This window comes from Phocoena sinus, chromosome 3 (assembly GCF_008692025.1).
Source record: "Phocoena sinus isolate mPhoSin1 chromosome 3, mPhoSin1.pri, whole genome shotgun sequence".
Lineage (NCBI taxonomy): Eukaryota > Metazoa > Chordata > Mammalia > Artiodactyla > Phocoenidae > Phocoena > Phocoena sinus.
This window is the reverse complement of record NC_045765.1, coordinates 39,446,175-39,467,107: the sequence shown is the minus strand read 5'-3', so window position 1 is coordinate 39,467,107 and position 20,933 is coordinate 39,446,175. Positions and strand designations below refer to the sequence as shown.

General features: G+C 37.9%; 1 protein-coding gene across 2 annotated transcripts in view; it reads left to right on the top strand.

The window, feature by feature from the left end:
- The window catches only part of SGCD (sarcoglycan delta), a 418,608-nt gene that overhangs the window by 386,609 nt on the left and 11,066 nt on the right, over positions 1 to 20,933 (top strand). The gene's annotated exons all lie outside the window — the stretch shown is intronic.

Genomic DNA, 20,933 nt, shown 5'->3' with positions numbered 1-20,933 from the left:
ATAAATTTGTAAAAAGGATCCCACCAAAGTTTTATAGCTTTAATATCACTGGATCAGCAACACAGAAGTGCAGTTGGCCCGGACAGTACAATGGACCCCTTAAGTAGGCACTGCAGATTTTCGTTTATCAACTAGCTGCCCTGGTCACAAGTTGAGTTGCTATTCTGTTCCCATCAGTAGGATGGTAGGGTTCCACAGAAAAGGTTGTCTATCTACAACTCACACATAGATCTGCTAAGTCAGTGCTTTTCAACCATCACCATATAGATGCCCCAGCATTCTGATTTAGTTTGTATGGGATGTGACCCAAGCTTTGAAAGCTCCCCATGTGGTTCCAACCAAATTGAAATTTCCTAGCCCCCGACCTCAGCCAATCCAAGAACTCCCTAAAAGCAGCTACTTTAATGGACCAAAGCACCACGACGTTTACAGCCTCTCCCACCCGTTTTTTCTAAATTGTTTTCCTTTCTATTATAACTTTGTGTCATATTTTTCCTCAAACAGTCATCTTAGGTGTCGGTGTCAGTGTGAACCTGCTATTTCCTAAGAAGGACAGGTGCTAACCTTCTATTTCAGTTACTGCATATATTACTCGGTTTTTATGATATTTTGAAGGTAACAAAGTAGCAAAAGCCATTGTCTCCATTCTTTGAGGATGGGAGCAAAAACATGATCTAAAAACTTGTCTAGGTTTGGAAGTGATTCCTGTACATTCTTATGATGAAGGAAATGAAAGCGAGAAATCTGGATAAGTAATCACTGTTTCAACAAAAGCAATCAACAAACAATGAGCTTGACACAGAGAGAACAAACTGATAATGCCAACAGCAAATAAATTATTCTCTGAGTTTTAAAAACAGACCTTGTGATAGCATTTAAAGTTTTGAGGAGGTTTCTGATTCATGACAGTCCCGAGTATCACCGCCCCATGTTCCACAGGTCCTTGAAATGGAATGTGAGCGGAGAAGAAGAGGTTTCACATGCATGCAGAAATGTGCCAGGAAACAGTGGCTTGATAGAGGAAACATGTCTCCAGGGTTTCATTAAGCTAGGAGACACAACCAGTTTTCCTCCTTGTCGTATTCCCTGGGCCACACTGGACTTGGGAAGCCACCTCAGAGGACAGCCAACAGATTCTGGGCACTTTGGACTGTGGTCAGGACTTTTCTTTGTCCCCAGCTGTAGAAAGAGATGATTTCAGAGGATACCACCAACATCGTGACTTGGCCGAGCCAAGTCAGCTGCCACTCCATGGACTCGGACTATGTTTTCAAATATGTCTTCTAGATTGTACAGACAACAGTACCATTGCCACAGCAGTACAGAAATACAGCACCAACCATGATCGAATATGCCTCCCACTTTCCTATCTCTAGCCCTGTATGGCCACATTTCCACTTGACGTTCTCAAACACCTCCAAATCAACTTCTCTAAAACTCAACTCACAGTACACTCTGTAAGTGTTCTGTTTATACTCTTCCCTATCTCAGTGGCTGACCCATGCAGTCTACCACTCACAAAATCCACAACACTGGAAATCATCCTTGATGCTGACTTGGGTTTCGTGATGGAATGAGTTTTCTCCCACCTGCATAACCACAGACTCCTAGCTCCTTTTCTGGCAATCCTCTTGCACCCTCTCTTCCACTCTCTACTCTGTAGTCAAATACATAAGTAACATATAAATAATAAGTAAATACTATAGAATAAAATTTATATGTATCGTATACAATGTATTAGTCCGGGTTGTATAATACACAATGTATTATACATTGTGTTAGTCAAGGTTCTCGAGATAAAGAGAACCAGTAGGAAATATATATCCATCTAGATTAAAATACTTATTATAAGGAGTTGGTTCACATGATTATGGGGGCTGAGAAGTATATCACACGATTATGGGGGCTCAAGATGTACAGTCAGCAACCTGGAGACTCAGGAGAGCCAATGGTGTAAGTTACAGTCTGAGGGCAGGAGAAATTCCCTCTTACCTGGCATGCTTGTTCTCTTTAGGTCTTCAGGGGATTGGATGAGGCCCACCCACATTAGGGAGGGCAGTCTACTTTACTGAACCCACTGATTCAAATGTTAATCTCATCCAGAAACACCCTTACAGACACACCCAGAATGTTTGACCAAAAGTCCGAGCACCCCATGGACCCAGTCAAGGTGACAAAAAAATAATAACCAAGGCAGTAATCTTTGCAGTGTGGACATCAGATCATGCTACCCATTATCTTCTTGCCCCTCTACAGCACTTCTCCATTTTAACTCCTTTCTAGTCTTACCGTATTCTGCAACATATTCTGACTAACCTCTTCTTATTAATACCACATTCTCTGTCAACCTTCTTTCAATTCCTTTTAACCCACAAAACTATTTTCCTCCTAAAATCAAACACTTCAGGCATGCTGCCCCCTCTGCTTGGGACACTCATCTTTCCCATGTCACCATAAGCATTCCCAGACCCCAACTCTTCCCATGGCCCAGGCCCCAGTCACAAATTTTTATAATCCCCTGTACTTCTCCATCAGGGACTCCTCACCACCATATACAAACAATTGCTTAATATATCTTACCCTCAATAGCAGATAAACTCCCTAGGATAAGGATCAGGTCTATCTTGTTTACAATTAACACCAACATTTTGCATATACCAGGATTTCTATAAGTGTTTGATAAATAAATAAATGAGCCAATTCCTAAAGACTGTACCATTCTGGGGTGTAGGCCACCTCTCTGTGTCCCCTTAGCCTAGTGTAATATGTTTATTAAATAAATCAACAAGATCTACCCTGGGAAAGAAGGGTTGATGCAAAAGAATATTTTGTGATGGTCTGGCTTGCCTTCATAAAAGCAAACTTCAAAATGGTTTTGCTCTAGGTGAGAGAATATCACTGCTTTTCTGATCTCTAGGCATATTCGATCTATCTTTAAATCCTGAGCTGAAAAAAATCTAACCGGAGTATTCTAGGGTTCTGCTCTAAGGATTTAAGAAATGGATTAGATATTCTCATTTGAAGGCCATTTCTCTCAGAATCTAAGCAATGATATGCTGTCCTCTAGAGCAGATACAGAGTACAGACTTGTGGTTGCCGAGGAAGAGAGGAAATGGGGGAGGGACAGACTGGGAGGTTGGGGTTGGCAGATGCAAATAATTATTTATAGAATGGATAACAACAGCTCCTACTGTGTAGCCCAGGGAACTATATTCAATATCCTGTGATAAACCATAATGGAAATGAATATGAAAAAGTGTATATATATGTATAACTGAATCACTTTGCTGTACAGCAGAAATTAACACAACATGGTAAATCAACAATATGTCAGTTTTTTAAAATCTCTAAAAAATCAGCTTCATTCATAAAATTTAAATACCTACTGCAGATATGAGGGGCTTGAATTTCAAAGTAACACTTGCTTGTCCAGCATTTGTTGTTTATAGATTTTTTTGATGATGGCCACACTGACCAGTGTGAGGTAACACCTCATTGTAGTTTTGATTTGTATTTCTCTAATGATTAGTGATGTTGAGCATCCTTTCATGTGTTTGTTGGCCATCTGTATATCTTCTTTGGAGAAATGTCTGTTTAGATCTTCTGCCCAGTTTGGATTGGTTTGTTTCTTTGATATTGAGCTGCATGAGCTGCTTGTATATTTTGGAGATTAATCCTTTGCCATTTGCTTCATTTGCAAATATTTTCTCCCATTCTGAGGGTTGTCTTTTCGTCTTGTGTATGGTTTCCTTTGCTGTGCAAAAGCTTTTAAGTTTCATTAGGTCCCATTTGTTTATTTTTGTTCTTATTTCCATTTTTCTAAGAGGTGGGTCAAAAAGGATCTTGCTGTGATTTATGTCATAGAGTGTTCTGCCTGTGTTTTCTTCTAAGAGTTTTATAGTGTCTGGCCTTACATTTAGGTCTTTAATCCATTTTGAGTTTATTTCTGTGTAAGGTTCTAAAGAACCTAGGGGCAGGACAGGATTAAAGATGCAGACGTAGAGAATGGACTTGAGGACACGGGGAGGGGGAAGGTAAGCTGGGACAAAGTGAGAGAGTGGCATGGACATAGATACACTACCAAATGTAAAAAAGATAGCTAGTGGGAAGCAGCCACATAGCCCAGGGAGGTCAGCTTGGTGCTTTGTGTCCACCTAGAGGGGTGGGATAGGGAGGATGGGAGGGAGACGCAAGAGCGAGGAGATATATGTACACATATAGCCGGTTCACTCTGTTATACAGCAGAAACTTACACACCATTGTAAAGCAATTATACTCCAATAAAGATGTTAAAAAAAAAAAAAAAGTAAATCCTATAAAATTAGAAAAGCCCAAGTTTTCCCTTACTTTTTGCAGGTGCTTATTTTATTTCAACCAGTCTTTACTGGAAGTTGGAGTTGGTTCCACTGAGTACAGTGTATTCAAGTCAAAACAGTCATTTAAAACAGGATGATAGGGATAGATATGTATCATATGGACTTAGCTAAGCTGGAATGATATTTCCTGAAAATTCCCTTCACTGAGTTAAGGAGGCTGCGTGAGGATTGGAAGGTGGGAGTAAAGTGGCAGTCATACTCCTTTGGCATTGGAAGGTCAGTGCAGAGGACCAGGCTGTTGGAGATCACCTGTTGGCTCCCCTTGTTAGTGTGGGCAACCTAGGTTCTTTCTCTCTTCCATTGCCTGAGCCAGGTACATGCTTAGTTTCATGAAGAAGGACAGCAGCTTTGCCTTCACTGAGGCAGAGACCGTCACTGCTACCAGTTCACCCTGGTGGATTCTCACTCATCCTCACTCTCCTCATTTCACACCCATCTTCCCGTCCAGCTGCCTGCCCTGCTGACTCCAGACTGCAGCATCAAACACAAAGACAACAGCCTTACACAGGCTATTTACCCAGCTCCCATAACCGTATGAGGTTCTGTTGCTTTAATGAACCTGTATACATCTCACTCCCATAACCGTATGAGGTTCTGTTGCTTTAATGAACCTGTATACATCTCACTCATAGAGGCTCTCTTTATCTGACTGAATCCTGATGGAAAACGGGCAACTCTTAGGCCAGATCTGGCTCTCAGAAAGTTGGCCTATTCATAGTTTAAAGTAATAATAAGTTGCCAACACAGCCGCCTGATAAACGCACCCCTTGCCATGGCCCTGCCCACCATTGGAACAAGACCCAGCTCCACCCACCAGTGGGCAGGTACCAGTCCCACCAGGAAGCCTGCACAAGCCTCTTAGACAGCCTCGTCCACCAGGGGGCAGACAGCAGCAGCAGAAGTAAAACCCTGCAGCACGTGGAATGGAAACTTGCAATCACAGAAAATTAGACAAAATGAGACAGCAGAGGAGTATGTCCCAGATGAAGGAACAAGATAAAACGCCAGAAGAACTAAGTAAAGTGGAGATAGGCAATCTACCTGAAAAAGAATTCAGAGTAATGATAGTAAAGATGATCCAAGATCTTAGAAAAAGAATGGAGGCATAGATCGAGAAGATACAAGAGATGTTTAACAAAGACCTAGAAGAACTAAATATAAAACAAACAGATCAACATACGATAACTGGAATGAAAAATACACTAGAAGGAATCGATAGCAGGATAACTGAGGTAGAAGAATGAAAAAGTGACCTGGAAGACAGAATGGTGGAAATCACTGCCGTGGTACAGAATAAAGAAAAAAGAATGAAAAGAACTGAGGACGGTCTAGGAGACCTCTGGGACAACATTAAACGTACTGACATTTGCATTATAGGGGTCCCAGAAGGAGAAGAGAGAGAAAGGACCTGAGAAAATATTTAAAGAGATAATAGCTGAAAACTTCCCTAATATGGGAAAGGAAACATTCACCCAAGTCCAGGAAGCACAAAGAGCCCCATACAACATAAACCCAAGGAGGAACATGTCAAGCCACAGATTAATCAAACCAACAAAAATTAAAGACAAAGAAAAAATATTAAAAGCAACAAATATCATACAAGGGAATTCCCATAAGGTTATGAGCTGATTTCTCAGCAGAAATTCTTCAGGCCAGAATGGAGTGGCAGGATATATTTAAAGTGATGAAAGGGAAAAACCTACAACCCAGAATACTCTACTGAGTAAGGCGCTCATTCAGATTTGATGGACAAGCAAAAGCTGAGAGAATTCTGCACTACCAGACCAGCTTTGCAACAAAGGCTAAAGGAACTTCTCTAGGTGGAAAAGAAAAGGTCCCAACTAGAAAAAAGAAAATTACAAATGGAAAAGCTCACTGGTCAAGGCAACACAGAGTAAAGGCAGGCAATCATCCACACACAAATATCATAGCAAAACCAGCAGTTGTTCAAAGAGCAGAGCACAAGTGCAGGATATTGGAAATTAAAAGACCAGCGACTTAAAACAATCTTGTTTATATATAGACTGCTATATCAAAACCTCATGGTACCCACAAACCAAAAAACTACAATAGATACACACAAAAAAGAAAAAGCAATCCAAACACATAACTAAAGTTAGTCATCAAATCACAAGACAACAAAAGAGGAAGGGAAGAAAAAAGACCTACAAAAACAAATCCAAAACAATTAATAAAATGGCAATAAGAACATATATATCAATAATTACCTTAAAAGTAAATGGATTAAATGCTCCAACCAAAAGACATAGACTGGCTAAATGGATACAAAAACAAGACCCGTATATATGCTGTCTACAAGAGACCCACTTCAGATCTAGGTACACATACAGACTGAAAGTGAGCGGATGGAAAAAAGTATTCCATGCAAATGGAAGTCAAAAGAAACCTGGAGTAGCGATACGCATATCAGACAAAATAAACTTTAAAGACTGTAACAACAGACAAAGAAGGACACTACATAATGATCAAGGGATCAATCCAAGAAGATATAACAGTTGTAAATGTGACTGCACCCAACCTAGGAGCACTTCAATATATAAGACGAATGTTAACAGCCATAAAAGGGGAAATCAACAGCAACACAATAATAGTGGGGGACTTTAACACCCCACTTTTATCAATGGACAGATCATCCAGACAGAAAATCAATAAGGAAACACAGGCCTTAAATGACAATATAAAGTGAGATGGACTTAACTGATATTTATAGAGCATTCCATTCAAAAGCAGCAGAATACACATTGAAGTGCATATGGAACATTCTCCAGGATCGATCACATGATGGGCCACAAAGTGAGCCTCAGTAAATTTACGAAACCCGAAATCATCTCAAACATCTGTTCCAACTACAATGCTATGAGATTAGAAATCAGCTACAAGAAAAAAACTGTAAAAACACAAGCACGTGGAGGCTAAACAGTATGCTACTAAACAACCAACAGATCACTGAAAAAATCAAAGAGGAAATGAAAAAATACCTAGAGACAAACAAAAACAAAAGCACGATAATCCAAAACCTATGGGACACAGCAACAGCAGTTCTAAGAGGGAAGTTTACAGCAATACAGTCTTACCTCAGGAAACAAGAAAAACCTCAAATAACAACCTAACCTTACAGCTAAAGCAATGAGAGAAAGAATAAACAAAACCCAAAGTTGTAGAAGAAAAGAAATCATAAAGATCAGAGGAAAAAATAAATGAAATAGAGACGAAGAAAAAGAGATCAGTGAAACTAAAAGCTGGTGCTTTGAAAAGATAAAGAAAGTTGATAAACCTTTAGCCAGACTCATCAAGAAAAAAAGGGAGAGGGCTCAAATCCATAAAATTAGAAATGAAAAAGAAGTTACGGTGGACACCAGAGAAATACAAAGGATCATAAGAGAGTACTACAAGCCACTAACTATATGCCAATAAAATGGACAGCCTAGAAGAAATGGACAAATTCGTAGAAAGGTACAATCTCCCAAGATTCAACCAGGAAGAAACAGAAAATATGAACAAACCAATCACAAGTTCTGAAATTGAAACTGTGATTTAAGAACTCCCAACAAACAAAAGTCCAGGACCAGATAGCTTCACAGGTGAATTCTATGAAACATTTACAGAAGAGTTAACACCTACCCTGAAACTATTCCAAAAACTTGCAGAGGAAGGAACACTCCCCAAACTCATTTTATGAGGCCACCATCACCCTGATGCCAGAACCAGAGAAAGATAGTACAAAAAAAGAAAATTACAGACCAATATCATTGATGAACATAGATGCAAAAATCCTCAATAAAATACTAGCAAACTGAACCCAAATCCATTAAAAGGATCATGAACCATGATCATGTGGGATTTATCCCAGGGATGCAAGGATTCTTCAGTATCTGCAGATCAATCAGTGTGATACACCACATCAACAAATTAAAGAAAAAAAGCCATATGATCATCTCAGTAGATGCAGAAAAAGCTTTTGATAAAATTTAACACCATTTTTGATAAAAAAAACTCTCCAGAAAGTGGGCATAGAGAGAACCTACCTGAACACAATAAAGGCCAGATGTGACAAACCCACAGCAACCATCATTCTCAATGGTGAAAAGCTGAAAGCATTTCCTGTAAGATCAGGAACGAGACAAGGATATCCACTCTCGCCACTATTATTCAACATAGTTTTGGAAGTCCCAGCAATCAGAGAAGAAAAAGAAATAAAAGGAATCCAAATTGGAAACGAAGAAGTAAAACTGTCACTGTTTGCAGATGACATGATTCTATACATCGAAAATCCTAAAGACGCTACCAGGAAACTACTAGAGCTCATCAGTGAATTTCATAAAGTTGAAGGATACAAAATTAATACACAGAAATCTCTTGCATTGCTATACACAAATGACAAAAAATCAGAAAGGGAAATTAAAGAAACAATCCCACTTACCGTCGCATCAAAAAGAATAAAATACCTAGGAATAAACCTAGGAGGCAAAAGACCTGTACTCTAAAAACTGTAAGCCACTGATGAAAGAAATCTAAGATGACACAAACAGATGGAAAGATGATATACCATGTTCTTGGATTTGAAGAATCCATATTGTCAAACTGACTATACTACCCAAGGCAAGCTACAGGTTCAGTGCAATCCCTATCAAATTACCAATGGCATTTTTCACAGAACTAGAACAAAAAATCTTCAAACTTCTGTGAAGACACAGAAGAACCTGAATAGCCCAAGCAATCCTGAGAAAGACAAGCAGAGCTGGAGGAATCAGGGTCCCTGACTTCAGACTACACTACAAAGCCACAGCCATCCAAACAGTATGGTACTGGCACAAAAAACAGAAATATAGATCAGTGGAACAGGATAGAAAGCCCAGAAATAAACCTATGTACCTATGGTCAATTAATCCATGACAAAGGAGGCAAGAATATACATTGGAGAAAAGACAGTCTCTTCAATAAACAGCGCTGGGAACACTGGACAGCTACATGTAGAAGAATGAAATTAGAACATTCTTTAACACCATTTACAAAATGAACTCAAAGTGGATTAAAGATCTAAATGTAAGACTGGATACTATAAAACTCTTAGAGGAAAACATAGGCAGAACGCTCTTTGACATAAATTGCAGCAATATCTTTTCAATCCTTCTCCCAGAATAATGGAAATAAAGACAAAAATAAACAAATGGGACCTAATTAAACTCAAAAGCTTTTGCACATCAAATGAAACCATAAACACAACAAAAAGACAGCCCACAGAATGGGAGAAAATATTTGCAAATATGCAACTGACAAGAGATTAATCTCCAAAATATACAAACAGCTCATGCAGCTCTATATCAAAAAAACAAAGAACCCAATCAAAAAATGGGCAGAAGATCTAAATAGACATTTCTCCAAAGAAGACAAACAGATGGCCAAAAGGCACATGCAAAGATGCTCAACATCACTAATTATTAGAGAAATCCGAATCAAAACTATAATGAGGTATCACCTCACCCTGGTCAGAATGGACATCATCAAGAAGTCTACAAACAATAAATGCTGGAGAGGGTGTGGAGAAAAGGGAACCTTCCTACTCTGTTGGTGGGAATGTAAATGGGTACAACTATTATGGAGAACAGTATGGAGGTTCCTTAAAAAACTAAAAATAGGGTTATCATATGATCCAGCAATCCCATTCCTGGGCATATAACCAGATAAACCATAATTCAAAAAGATACGTACACTCCCCCCCCCCCCCCCGTGTTCATTGCAGCACTATTTACAATAGCTAAGACATGGAAACAATCTAAGTGTCCATCGAGAGATGAATGAATAAAGATGTGGTACATATATACAATGGAATACTACTCAGCCATTTAAATGAATGAAATAACGCCATTTGCAGCAACATGGATGGATATGGAGATTATCATACTAAGTAAGTCAGAGAAAGACAAATACATGAAATCGCTTATATGTGGAATCTAAAAAAAAAAAAAAAAAAGATACAAATGAACTTATTTACAGAACAGAAACAGACTCGGAGACTGAGAGAATGAACTTATGGTTACCAGGGAGAACGGGTGGGGGGAAGGGATAGATTGGCAGTTTGGGATTGACATGTACGCATCACTGTATTTAAAATAGATAACCAACCAGGACCTACTGTATAGCACAGGGAACTCTGCTCAATACTCTAATAACCTGAATGGGAAAAGAATTTGAAAAAGAATAGATACATATATATGTATAACTGAATCACTTTTGCTGTACACCTGAAACTAACACAACATTGTTAATCAAGTATACTCCAATATAAAATAAGAATTTTAAAAAAAGAAACATTGAGAAACCATACTCCCTCTTGACATGAGAAATGAAAAAAAATAATAATTTGCCCAAGTTTAAAGGTGAGTTGATTTTACTGTACAATTTCCAAATCCATCTTTTGAAAAATCAGAAACCTGGACCTCTAGAGAACAGCGGTACAATAGTCTGAGTATCCTGACCAACTGTTTTCCTTGAAAAGAACAAAAAATTGGTAAAAATATTTTAAATGCATCAATGAGCTGGAAATTAGTTATGATTAGTCCAAGAGGTAAAATACCATAGGAACCCAGAGAAGTAACCTGAGCATTGAGGCCAGCTGTAACTTTACAGATTTTGCTAAACTAGATGAAATTCAGCTTCAGTTTTATGGTCTGTTGGGTCATGGGAACAAAGCAAATCTCAGGGCTCACTGAAAACAGGTAGTCTATCTAAAGATCCCACAGATGTAATTGGGACCCCAGTGTACCAAACCTTCAGTGTATGGATGAAATAGAATGTACCTACCTGGTCTTGCCCTCCTCTGCCCTTTCCACCCAGAGGATTACAAGGGAAATAGCCTGTCTTGAACCTCAGCACTGAATGGAAGGAAAAGAAAAAAATTTCTCCAAGGCCTGGTAACTTCAAACTGGCCCTCCCTCTGTCTGTAGCCTGAATTCATATTACCTGGTTGGTCCTAAGACATCCAGCAAAGAAATTAGTTTACACTTGACCCAGGCTGAAGGTGGCACCAGTGATTGATGGAAACAGACACAAACCCTCTCTAGAAAAAAAATCACCGTAAAAGTAGGTCTCAAATAAGTTCAGCAAATAAAGACCCAAGAGATATGAACCCACAGAGGCAAGAAATATGAAGCATACTCAGAAATAAGGCACCAGGAGCAAGAGAGAAGCATGGAAACAAGGCAGCCAGTTTATATGCACAGAGGCTTCCGATATGGGAATTAGCAGAGAAAGAATATAACATAATATGTTTACTATGAGTTGAGAAACAAAAGAGAATTGAAAGAGTAAAAACCAAAGGAATATAAAAATGGCTGACAAATTAGAAAATGCACAATAAGGAATTTCTAGAAATGAAAACATAATCTCAAAAAGGAAAACTCCAATGGATGTGATGAAAAATAATACAAAGAAAAATTAAACGAACATGAGACTATACCTACAGAATCATCCAGAAAAAAGAGAGGCAGAATAACAGGAGTTCTGGAACAGGAATGCTAGGATGAGAATGTCTAATCTAAGTTTCAGCATGAAAAGAGAGAGAATGGACCAAAAACAATTTTCGAAGACATATCAGCTGAGTGTTGTCCAGAAGTGATGAAAGACACAAAAGTACAAATTTAGAGAGTCCAAAAAAAAAAAAAAACCTCAGGTAGAGTAAATAAAATGAAATCTACATCTAGGCATATCGAATGACATTTCAGAACATCAAAAATCAAAAGCATCAAGAGAGAATAGAAGAAAAAAGAAGTTCTAGAATTGAAGTTAGACTGAGAGCTGACTTCTTAACCACAACAGTGAGAACCAGAATACAGAGGAATAATATCTTCAGTCCCTGAGAGAAAATAACTGTCAGCACAGCATTCTGCATCCAGAGAAAAGCCCTTTTACAAGAGAGGGCAAATTAAAAAATTACTCCAGAAAAAGAAAACTGAGGATTTGCCCCAGCAAACCCTCACTAAAAGAACATGTCAAAAACTTTCTTGATTTTAAGAAAAAAGGGAGGTGTATGATGACAGAAGGAATAAGTAAAGTGGACAATACATGGATATAATATGTAAATAAACACGGAATAAACAACAATCTTCCCAGGTTAAAAAACACAGAACCAAAGTACCTAACAGTACAGATAAATCAAAAATAGTATATTTGAACTGTTACCTATTAAAAGAAAATACATTAAAGATTTAATATTGTGAAGGTATTGACTTTCCTCAGAATTGATCTATGGATTCACACAATCCCAATCAAATTCCCTGCAGGCTTTTAAGACTTATATGGAAAAGGAAAACATCTAGAAGAGCTAAACCAATCTGTTTTCCTTTTGCAAAAGCTAAAGGAGTTGCTCTAGCTGATTCTGACTTCTTATAAAGTTATGGTAACCAAGACAGTCCGGTATTAGCATGAGGCTAGGCAAATAGAGAGTTTAGAAATAGATCTGTATGTACATGGTTAATTGATTTTCAAGAAAAGCACCAGTGCTATTCAATAGGGAAAGGATTATTTATTCAATAAATGGTGCTGGAACAAGTCAATAAACCTACTGGTAAAAAAGTGAACCTCAACTCTATTCTTAAAAACTAATCAAGATGGATCATAAATCTAAATGTAAAGCTAAAACTATAAAGCTTCTAGCAAAGAGACATGAGAGACTATCTTTGTAACCTTGGGGTAGGTGATGGTTTATTAGGGAAGGTACAGAAATACTAAACATAAAATATATGATAAATTGACATTCATCAAAAGACACTTTAAAAATGAGGTAAGTCATGGATTGGGAGAAAATACTTGATATGGATAGATATATAGATAGATTTCAGGTATATGTATACACACAGAGATATTTATATCTGAATTTTCTGAAAATATATCTGAAATTTCAGAGATATATACACACAAAATTTTTTACCTAGAATATACAGCAGATCAGTAACAAAAATACAAATAACCCAATTGTTAAAAAAAAAAAAAAGTTGGACAAAAGATTTAAATAGATCCCTCCCAAAAGAACATCTTTGAATAGCCAATAAGCATGTGAAAAGCTGCTCGACCTCATTAGTCATCAGGGAAGTGAAAACTGTAATGAAGAACCATTTTATAGCTACTGGAATAGTTTTAATTACATCAATATTGGTGCCAGGAATGTAAAACTGCACAACTACCTTGGAAAACAGTGTGTCAGTTTTCTTATTGTATTAGTCTACAGCAGCTTAAAAAACCAGACATTTGTTATCTCTCAGTTCCTGTGGGTCAGAAATCTGGGTGCAATGTAGTGATGCCTCTCACTCAGGATCAATCATCAGGTTGCACTTAAGCTGTTGGCCAGGGCTGTGATCTTTTCAAATGCTTGTCTTGGGGAAGGTCTGTCTATAAATGCACTGCAGTGGTTGTTGGCAAGACTCAGCTTCCTGTAGATTATTGGAATGAGGGCCTTAGTTCCTCATGGGCTAAGGGGATCCCTCAGTTTCTCAGACATCTCCATAGGGCAGTTCCCAGCATGGCAGCTGGCATCCCTTTGAGTGAGGGAATGAGAGCAGGAACCCAAGATGGAAGCCACAGTCTTTTTAAAACCTAGTCTCGTGAGTGGCATCCTATCACTCTTGCAATGTTTTACTTGTGTAGAAGGAAGCCACTATATCCAGCCCACATCTAGGAGAGAGAATCACCTAAGAGCATGCATACCAGAAGTCAAGGATCATTGAGGATTATTTTAGATACTGCCTTACCACGTTTATTAAAGACACACCTATGCTACAACTTAGTAGTTCTATTCATAGCTCCTTATTTTAGAGAAATGAAAACTTTATCCTCATAAAGACGTGTGCAAAATAGCCCCAAACTCAAAACAGCCAAATCTCTACCAACAGGAAACAGGATAAAGGGTACAAACGTGCAGTTATAAGCTGAATGAGTTCTGGAGAGCTAATGTCCAGCGTGGTGGTGACTATAGTTAATAAATAACAATGTATTATATATTTGAAATTTGCTAAAAGAGTAGATCTTAAATGTTCTTAACACATGGAGGGTAAAGGTAAATATGTGCGGTGATGAACAGGTTAATTACCTTAATTTGGGGAATCATTTCACAATGTATACATGCATCAAAACATCATGTTGCTGTAAAGCAATTATACCCCAATAAAGATGTTTAAAAAATAAAAACAATAACAAAAACAAAAAAAACATCATGTTGTACACCTTAAATATATACAATGTTTATTTCTTAATAAAATTAAAGGATCTGTGCATTTCACTGTATGTAAATTTTTCCTCAGTAAAAAGTCATCTGAAATAAACAAGTAATCCAATTACATGAGAGACACATCTAAAATATAACCATACAGAATGGATGATACTTAAAAGAGTAGAAAAATGCGTTCAAGGAAAATACAGAGTGAGAACAACTATACTAATAGGCAAAATGGATTTCAAGGCAAAAACATTATAAGAAATAGGATCATTATACACACTGATAAGAAAAGACAATCAGGAAGACAGAACAATTCTAAGCTGATATGTGTTTAATAAAATACCTCTTTTAGTAACTGATAGATCAGGCAGATATATATATAAATTTGAACAGAACAATTAAATATCTTGAGTTAACAGACACACATAGAACATGGCACCAACAACTGCAGAACACACACTCTTTTCAGACAGGCATGAATATTTTAAAAATTGACATATACTGGGCCAAAAACCTAGCCTCAATTTTTAAATCATTGATTTTTTTAAAGAGAATGTTTTTTAACTATCATAACATTATCAGTTTAAAACTGATGAATAAAATATACACTAGAAATAAATCCTAGAAAATCTTACATATTTAGAAATTAAGGAAAATCCTTCTGTAAAACTTACCACAGGAGAAATTATGCTAAAATTACAAAACATTTACATCTATATTAATACTCCTTTGGGATGCTGCCAAAAAAATACACGTCCTTAAATGAATATATTAACTAAGAAGGCAGAACATTTTAAGTAACTAAGGTGGCAACACATTTTAGAACTTAGATTAGGATAATTCTGCAGTTGTTCTATTTAGAACAAAAGACAAGGAAAATTTAAGGACAAGAAATAAACATAACACAGGATTGACAAAAGCAAAAGTTAGCTCTTTGAAAAGATGAATAATTGACAGTACTGCTAAAGAGGAAAAGAAGACATGAATAAAAATATTTGGAACAACAAAAGACATAACTACAAATGTTGGGGACATTTTTTTAAGTGAAAATATTATGAAAAGCTTTTGCCAAGAAGTTTAAACCTTTCTATGAAATAGAAAAATACTAAGAAGACATAACTCACCGAAATCAACCTGAGAAGAAACATAAAACCTGTATAATCCTATAATTATTTTTTAAATGGAAATAAGGTGTCATTCCATGCCCAGAAGGTTTATGAATGATTTAAATATTCAAGGAGTAAATAATTCTAATCTTTCATTAAAAATTCCAAAATATAGAAAACTGATAGAACCTGACAAATATATTGTAAGACAGAAAAATTACAGGATAAACTCACTTACGAACACAGGTGCAAAATCCTAAAAAAAATTAAGTTTCAGAAATTGATAGGAAAGATGATACGTAATGACAATGTCGAACTAATACCAAAAAATTTAGGAGTGGGTTATTATTGGAAAATTAATATAATTCACCACATTAATATATTAAGGAGAAGTATATTATCTCAATATATGAAGAATAAAATGGTACTTGCTAAAATTCATAGCAATGAATGATAGAAACTCTTAGCAAGATAAGAATAGAAGGGAACTCTCATCACAATAAAAAGTATTTTGGGAAAAAATAAAAACCGTAGAATGAAAGAATCTGAATGATAATTTTTTTTTTTTTTTTTTTTTTTTTTTTAGGGACAAAGGTGGAGTTTGTTTTTATCATAAAAGGAAAAAAAAAAACTCCTAAGGAATCTTAACAAAGGAAGGGAATATTTCACACTCAGAGAATAGACACCAGGACACAAAATTACAAGTGTTTTTACTCCAGACCTGTCCTCATCTCCTCCAACAGCAGAGATGGGAAGGAGACAGCTGAAGCAAACAGGCAATTCTGTAAAACAAAGACTTAGAAACCCTACAAATATGATTAAAATCTAAACTTCTCTTTTGCTTAAAAAAATTTTTTTTTAATATATCAGAAGGCCTGCTTTAGTGACATGCTAGTCCCACCAGAAAATAACCCCCAAACCCCCATGTCAGTAACATGCTCAAGTTGACCAGCCAACTCGTATTTCCAAACCCCTGTGTGTACAAGTACGTGTGTGTCTTTTAAACCAAAGCCCCAGGGCTCAGGTGACTGCTACCGCTATCAGTTCAGGAAAAGGCAAGATTGCTGTTTCCTTACTTTTAGTCAACACTATATTGGACAGTCCTAGACAGAACAGTATGAAAAGTAAAAGAAATAAGAAGTATAAGAAATCAAAAGACATAAAACTGTCAAAATAATTACTGCCTACCAAGAAAACCTAAATCAACCTGCGTACAAATTGTGAAAAATAAGATAATTTACCTAGGTGTCAACTGTAAGATCAACATACCCAAAACAACAAACAAACAAAAACCTGAATCTCAATACAACAGGAAAACGAAATAGGTGTAAGAGAAATACATTTTTACCGAAATACCATTTTCAGCAGCCACAAGAGATATGCTGAATCCACACAGAGAAGACTAACTTTTTTGAAATACATCCAAGAAAACATAACAAACTAGTGACAGATGGAATGATCATGAAGTGAACATAAATCCAATCAAAATTCCAACAGGTCTTCCTTCAGTTGAAACTTCAGTTGATTCTGACATTTATTTGGAAGACCAAGAATAGCTAGGACAGTCTGGAAGAACAAGGCAAGAGAACTTGCCTTATGAAATGTAAAGAATTTAAAAATCATAGTAAGCTAAAATATTTAATTATTGTCACAGGGATAGATGAATAGAATAACGAAACAGACCAGAAAACCCTGAAAGAGGCCCATAAGTGTATGGAAACATCATTTATGACAGAGCTAAATGTGGGCTTTTCAATATATGATGTTGAGATCCTTCATCTGCATCTGTTTTGACCCCAACCTCAGACTACACACAAAAATGAATACCCATGAATTAGAGACTTAGAAAAAGCAAAACATAAAAGTTTTAAAAACAATATTGAAGAACTTTATGGTTTCAGTGTAAGGAAGGATTTCTCAGACAAGACACAGAAAGCACAAACCCTAGAGGAAAAGATAATAAATTTGTTGACATTAAAATATAAAACTTTTTCACCCCAAAATGCTAAGCATAGAGTGAAAAGATAAACTACAGCCTCAAAAAGGAAATTATCAATACATAGAACTTCTAAACAATTATTTTTCAGAAGAGAAAAAGCATGACTATAATTCATACATACAAAATCAAAAAAAATTAAAAGAGACAAAAGACATTTCACTGAAGAAGAATCCCAAATGGCTTACCAACAAATGAAAGGAGCCTTAACTCCATTACTCATCTGGGAAATGCAAATTTAAAAGACAGTAGCATCCCATTTCACACTCAGCTCATAATAAACAATATCAAATGCTAGCAAGAAAGTAGAAAAAAACAGAACTCTATACATTACTAGTGGGAAAGTAATAAAGCTGTAGATAAGCATACCTTAGGAGCTAGCAATTCCACTCTTCACCTGTGTGTCCTAAAGAAAATTTACGAGTGAACACCAGGATCCACATACAAGAATGTGCAGAGATGACTTCGTAGAAACAAAAACTTGGTATCAAGCCAAATGTCCAACAAAAGGATGGACAAAGAAATCGTGATGTGTGATAACCCCAGGGGAATAGAATAAATTACAGCTGTGCTACAGCATGGATGCATCTCAGGAACAGAATGTTGAGGCCAAAAATAAGTAAATCACTGAAGAATACATGAGTGGAATTATTCTGTGCATAAAGCCCAAAAACACATGGTGGTAAACAATTTATCATTTAAGGAGGCAAATGTAGTAATATAATATTATAAAGAAAAGCAAGAAAACAGTAAACAAAATTCATAGTAGTAGTTACTCTTGAGAGAAGGAAGTGGTTAGGATTAGGAAGAGCTCAGGGAATTACAAAGCTAAGAATTTTCTTTTTTTTAAAAAAAAGGATGGGGCTTCCCTGGTGGCGCAGTGGTTGAGAGTCCGCCTGCCGATGCAGGGGACGCGGGTTCGTGCCCCGGTCTGGGAGGATCCCACATGCCGCGGAGCGGCTGGGCCCGTGAGCCATGGCCGCTGAGCCTGCGTGTCCGGAGCCTGTGCTCCGCAGCAGGAGAGGCCACAGCAGTGAGAGGCCCGCGTACCGCAAAAAAAAAAAAAAAAGGGATGGTGACTATACAAGATTCATGTCAATGTCATCCTTTATAACATATTTCTATTTAGAGAAATCTTTTGCATCAATTCCAAAAATGTAATGATTTGGAATAAAATGTTTTTTCATCAGAAGCCCGGGCAGTAATCGGCCAGGTTAGAACAGCAGCTGCCTCCTGTCCAGAGCATCTCCATCACTTGCCATATATGACTGTGCAGAGACTCCCGTTTTCCTTATAGCTTTCTTATGGGTCACTCACTGACATCACCTTTCCAGTCTTTGTGGGCATCTGATATGACGACGTTGTTTTAGAGCAGTGGTTCTCAAAGTGTGGTCCCCAAACTAGCAGCTTCAGCATCACCCGTGACTTGTCGCAAGTGCAGGCATTCAGGCAACACCCTTAACCTACTGTATCAAACTCAGGGGTGGAGCCCGGCAACCTAAGTTTTAACAAGCCCTCCAGGGGATTCTGCTGCTCCTGTTTGAGAACCCCTGTTCTGGAGGGCATGGCCCAGCCTTGGACCTCCTTTCCTAGACTTTCTTCCATTCTCAGATCCTTCAGTCCTCCTAGACGGGAGTCACGTGTGCTCCTAACGGGAGCAGTATTCATTTCCAAGAGCCAGCAGGACCCTCAATTGTCACCAGCGCCCCCCAAATCAGGAGGAAGCCTCCTTCCATTTTCCTTGCTCAATACCATCTAAGCAGTGGTGTTTTGGTTGTTAATCTATGGTCAGAAATTGACTGACATCACTGCAAGAGTGCTTTGTCTGCTCTTTGCAGGCCCCACAGGGCTCTTGTAGGAGCTTTTTTTTTTGCAGTGGAAAGATTTAGCATGTGAACAAACTATTAAGTCTGCCTGAAGGACAAAGGGCGTTAAGATGAGGTATGAAACACAAAGCCAGTTACCGTTTTGTCCCTGCTGCCAGGAAATTCTCATTTCTACCTTATCTTAGCCTCTCACACTGGGAGACAGTTTCAGAGTAGCGCCCTTCCTTGTCATCCTGGTACTTCCAAGGCTGTGAGGGGGGAAAAGGAAGCAGTTATTTCTGAGTCCACTTCTCTGGCCTGGGAGCCCTCCTGCTGATTTCAAAGCCCATGGGATGTGGCAAGAATAAAGTGAATTCATATGACAGAAATGCCAACACTCCATCTGATAAAGTTCTCCCAGCTCCAAACATTTTTTTTCTATTTTGAGTTTTTCCCTCTCAACTATCTTTTTGTATGAATCATCCACTTTGAAGGCTACATACCAAGTATGAACACATTCACCATATCCTGAATTTGATGTCAACCTTTTCAGTAAGTTGTAAGGACTGTTGCAGGGAAGGAAGTATGTCTCACTGAGCCATATGTAGTACCACCACCTTACCCTTATTTATGGAGGCTAGTTTGGGAACTACAAGTACATATTCCATGAAGAGAGATTTGACATTTAATTACGAAGAATGGCGTGAAGATATGAGAGACAGGAAAGGAAGCCAGTTTTTCTGGAAGTGATACGGAATACTGGACCACACGCTTGGGTTTGAATCTTAGTTTTGCCCTTTCACTAGGTGTGCAACCCTGAGCAAGTCATTTACCTTAGCGTCCTTGCTTGTACAATCAGGACTGAAGGAGTGCCAAAGGCATAGGATTTTTGTGGGGATTAAATGAGAGAACACATATAAGGCACGTTCCACAGTGTCCATCACCTAGTGAGTATTCAATAAAGCATAGCTGATGTTTATGGCAAGAAATAAGACTAACAAAGTAGGTCAGATCAAGCTCTAAATGGGCAACTAAGTCTAAGAGTTCCTATCTTTTCTTAGAAATGTGTGGCGGTTTTGGTAAGAGAAGTGACATATTCAAAGCTGACTTCAGGTGTGTGTGAAGTACACACAACTGACTTCACTTTATGTGTCAAGTACATTAGGGGAAAAAAAGGAAGAATCAGAGACAAAACTTGGGAGGTTTCAACAGTCCAGGTTAGAGATGAACTAATATATTACGTAGGGAGAAGTCGTGAGTTAAAAACTGCGTTAACTGATGCAGTGACGGAGGGAGGGAGAGAGGGAGGGAAGAAGGGGAACAGAGAAGATGGCATGAGGGCTCTCCCCTGGGGAAGGTGGAGGATGGCAGTGCCCTGGAGAAGAGGGTGAACAAATGTGGAAGAGAGCTGGCAGTACTGTC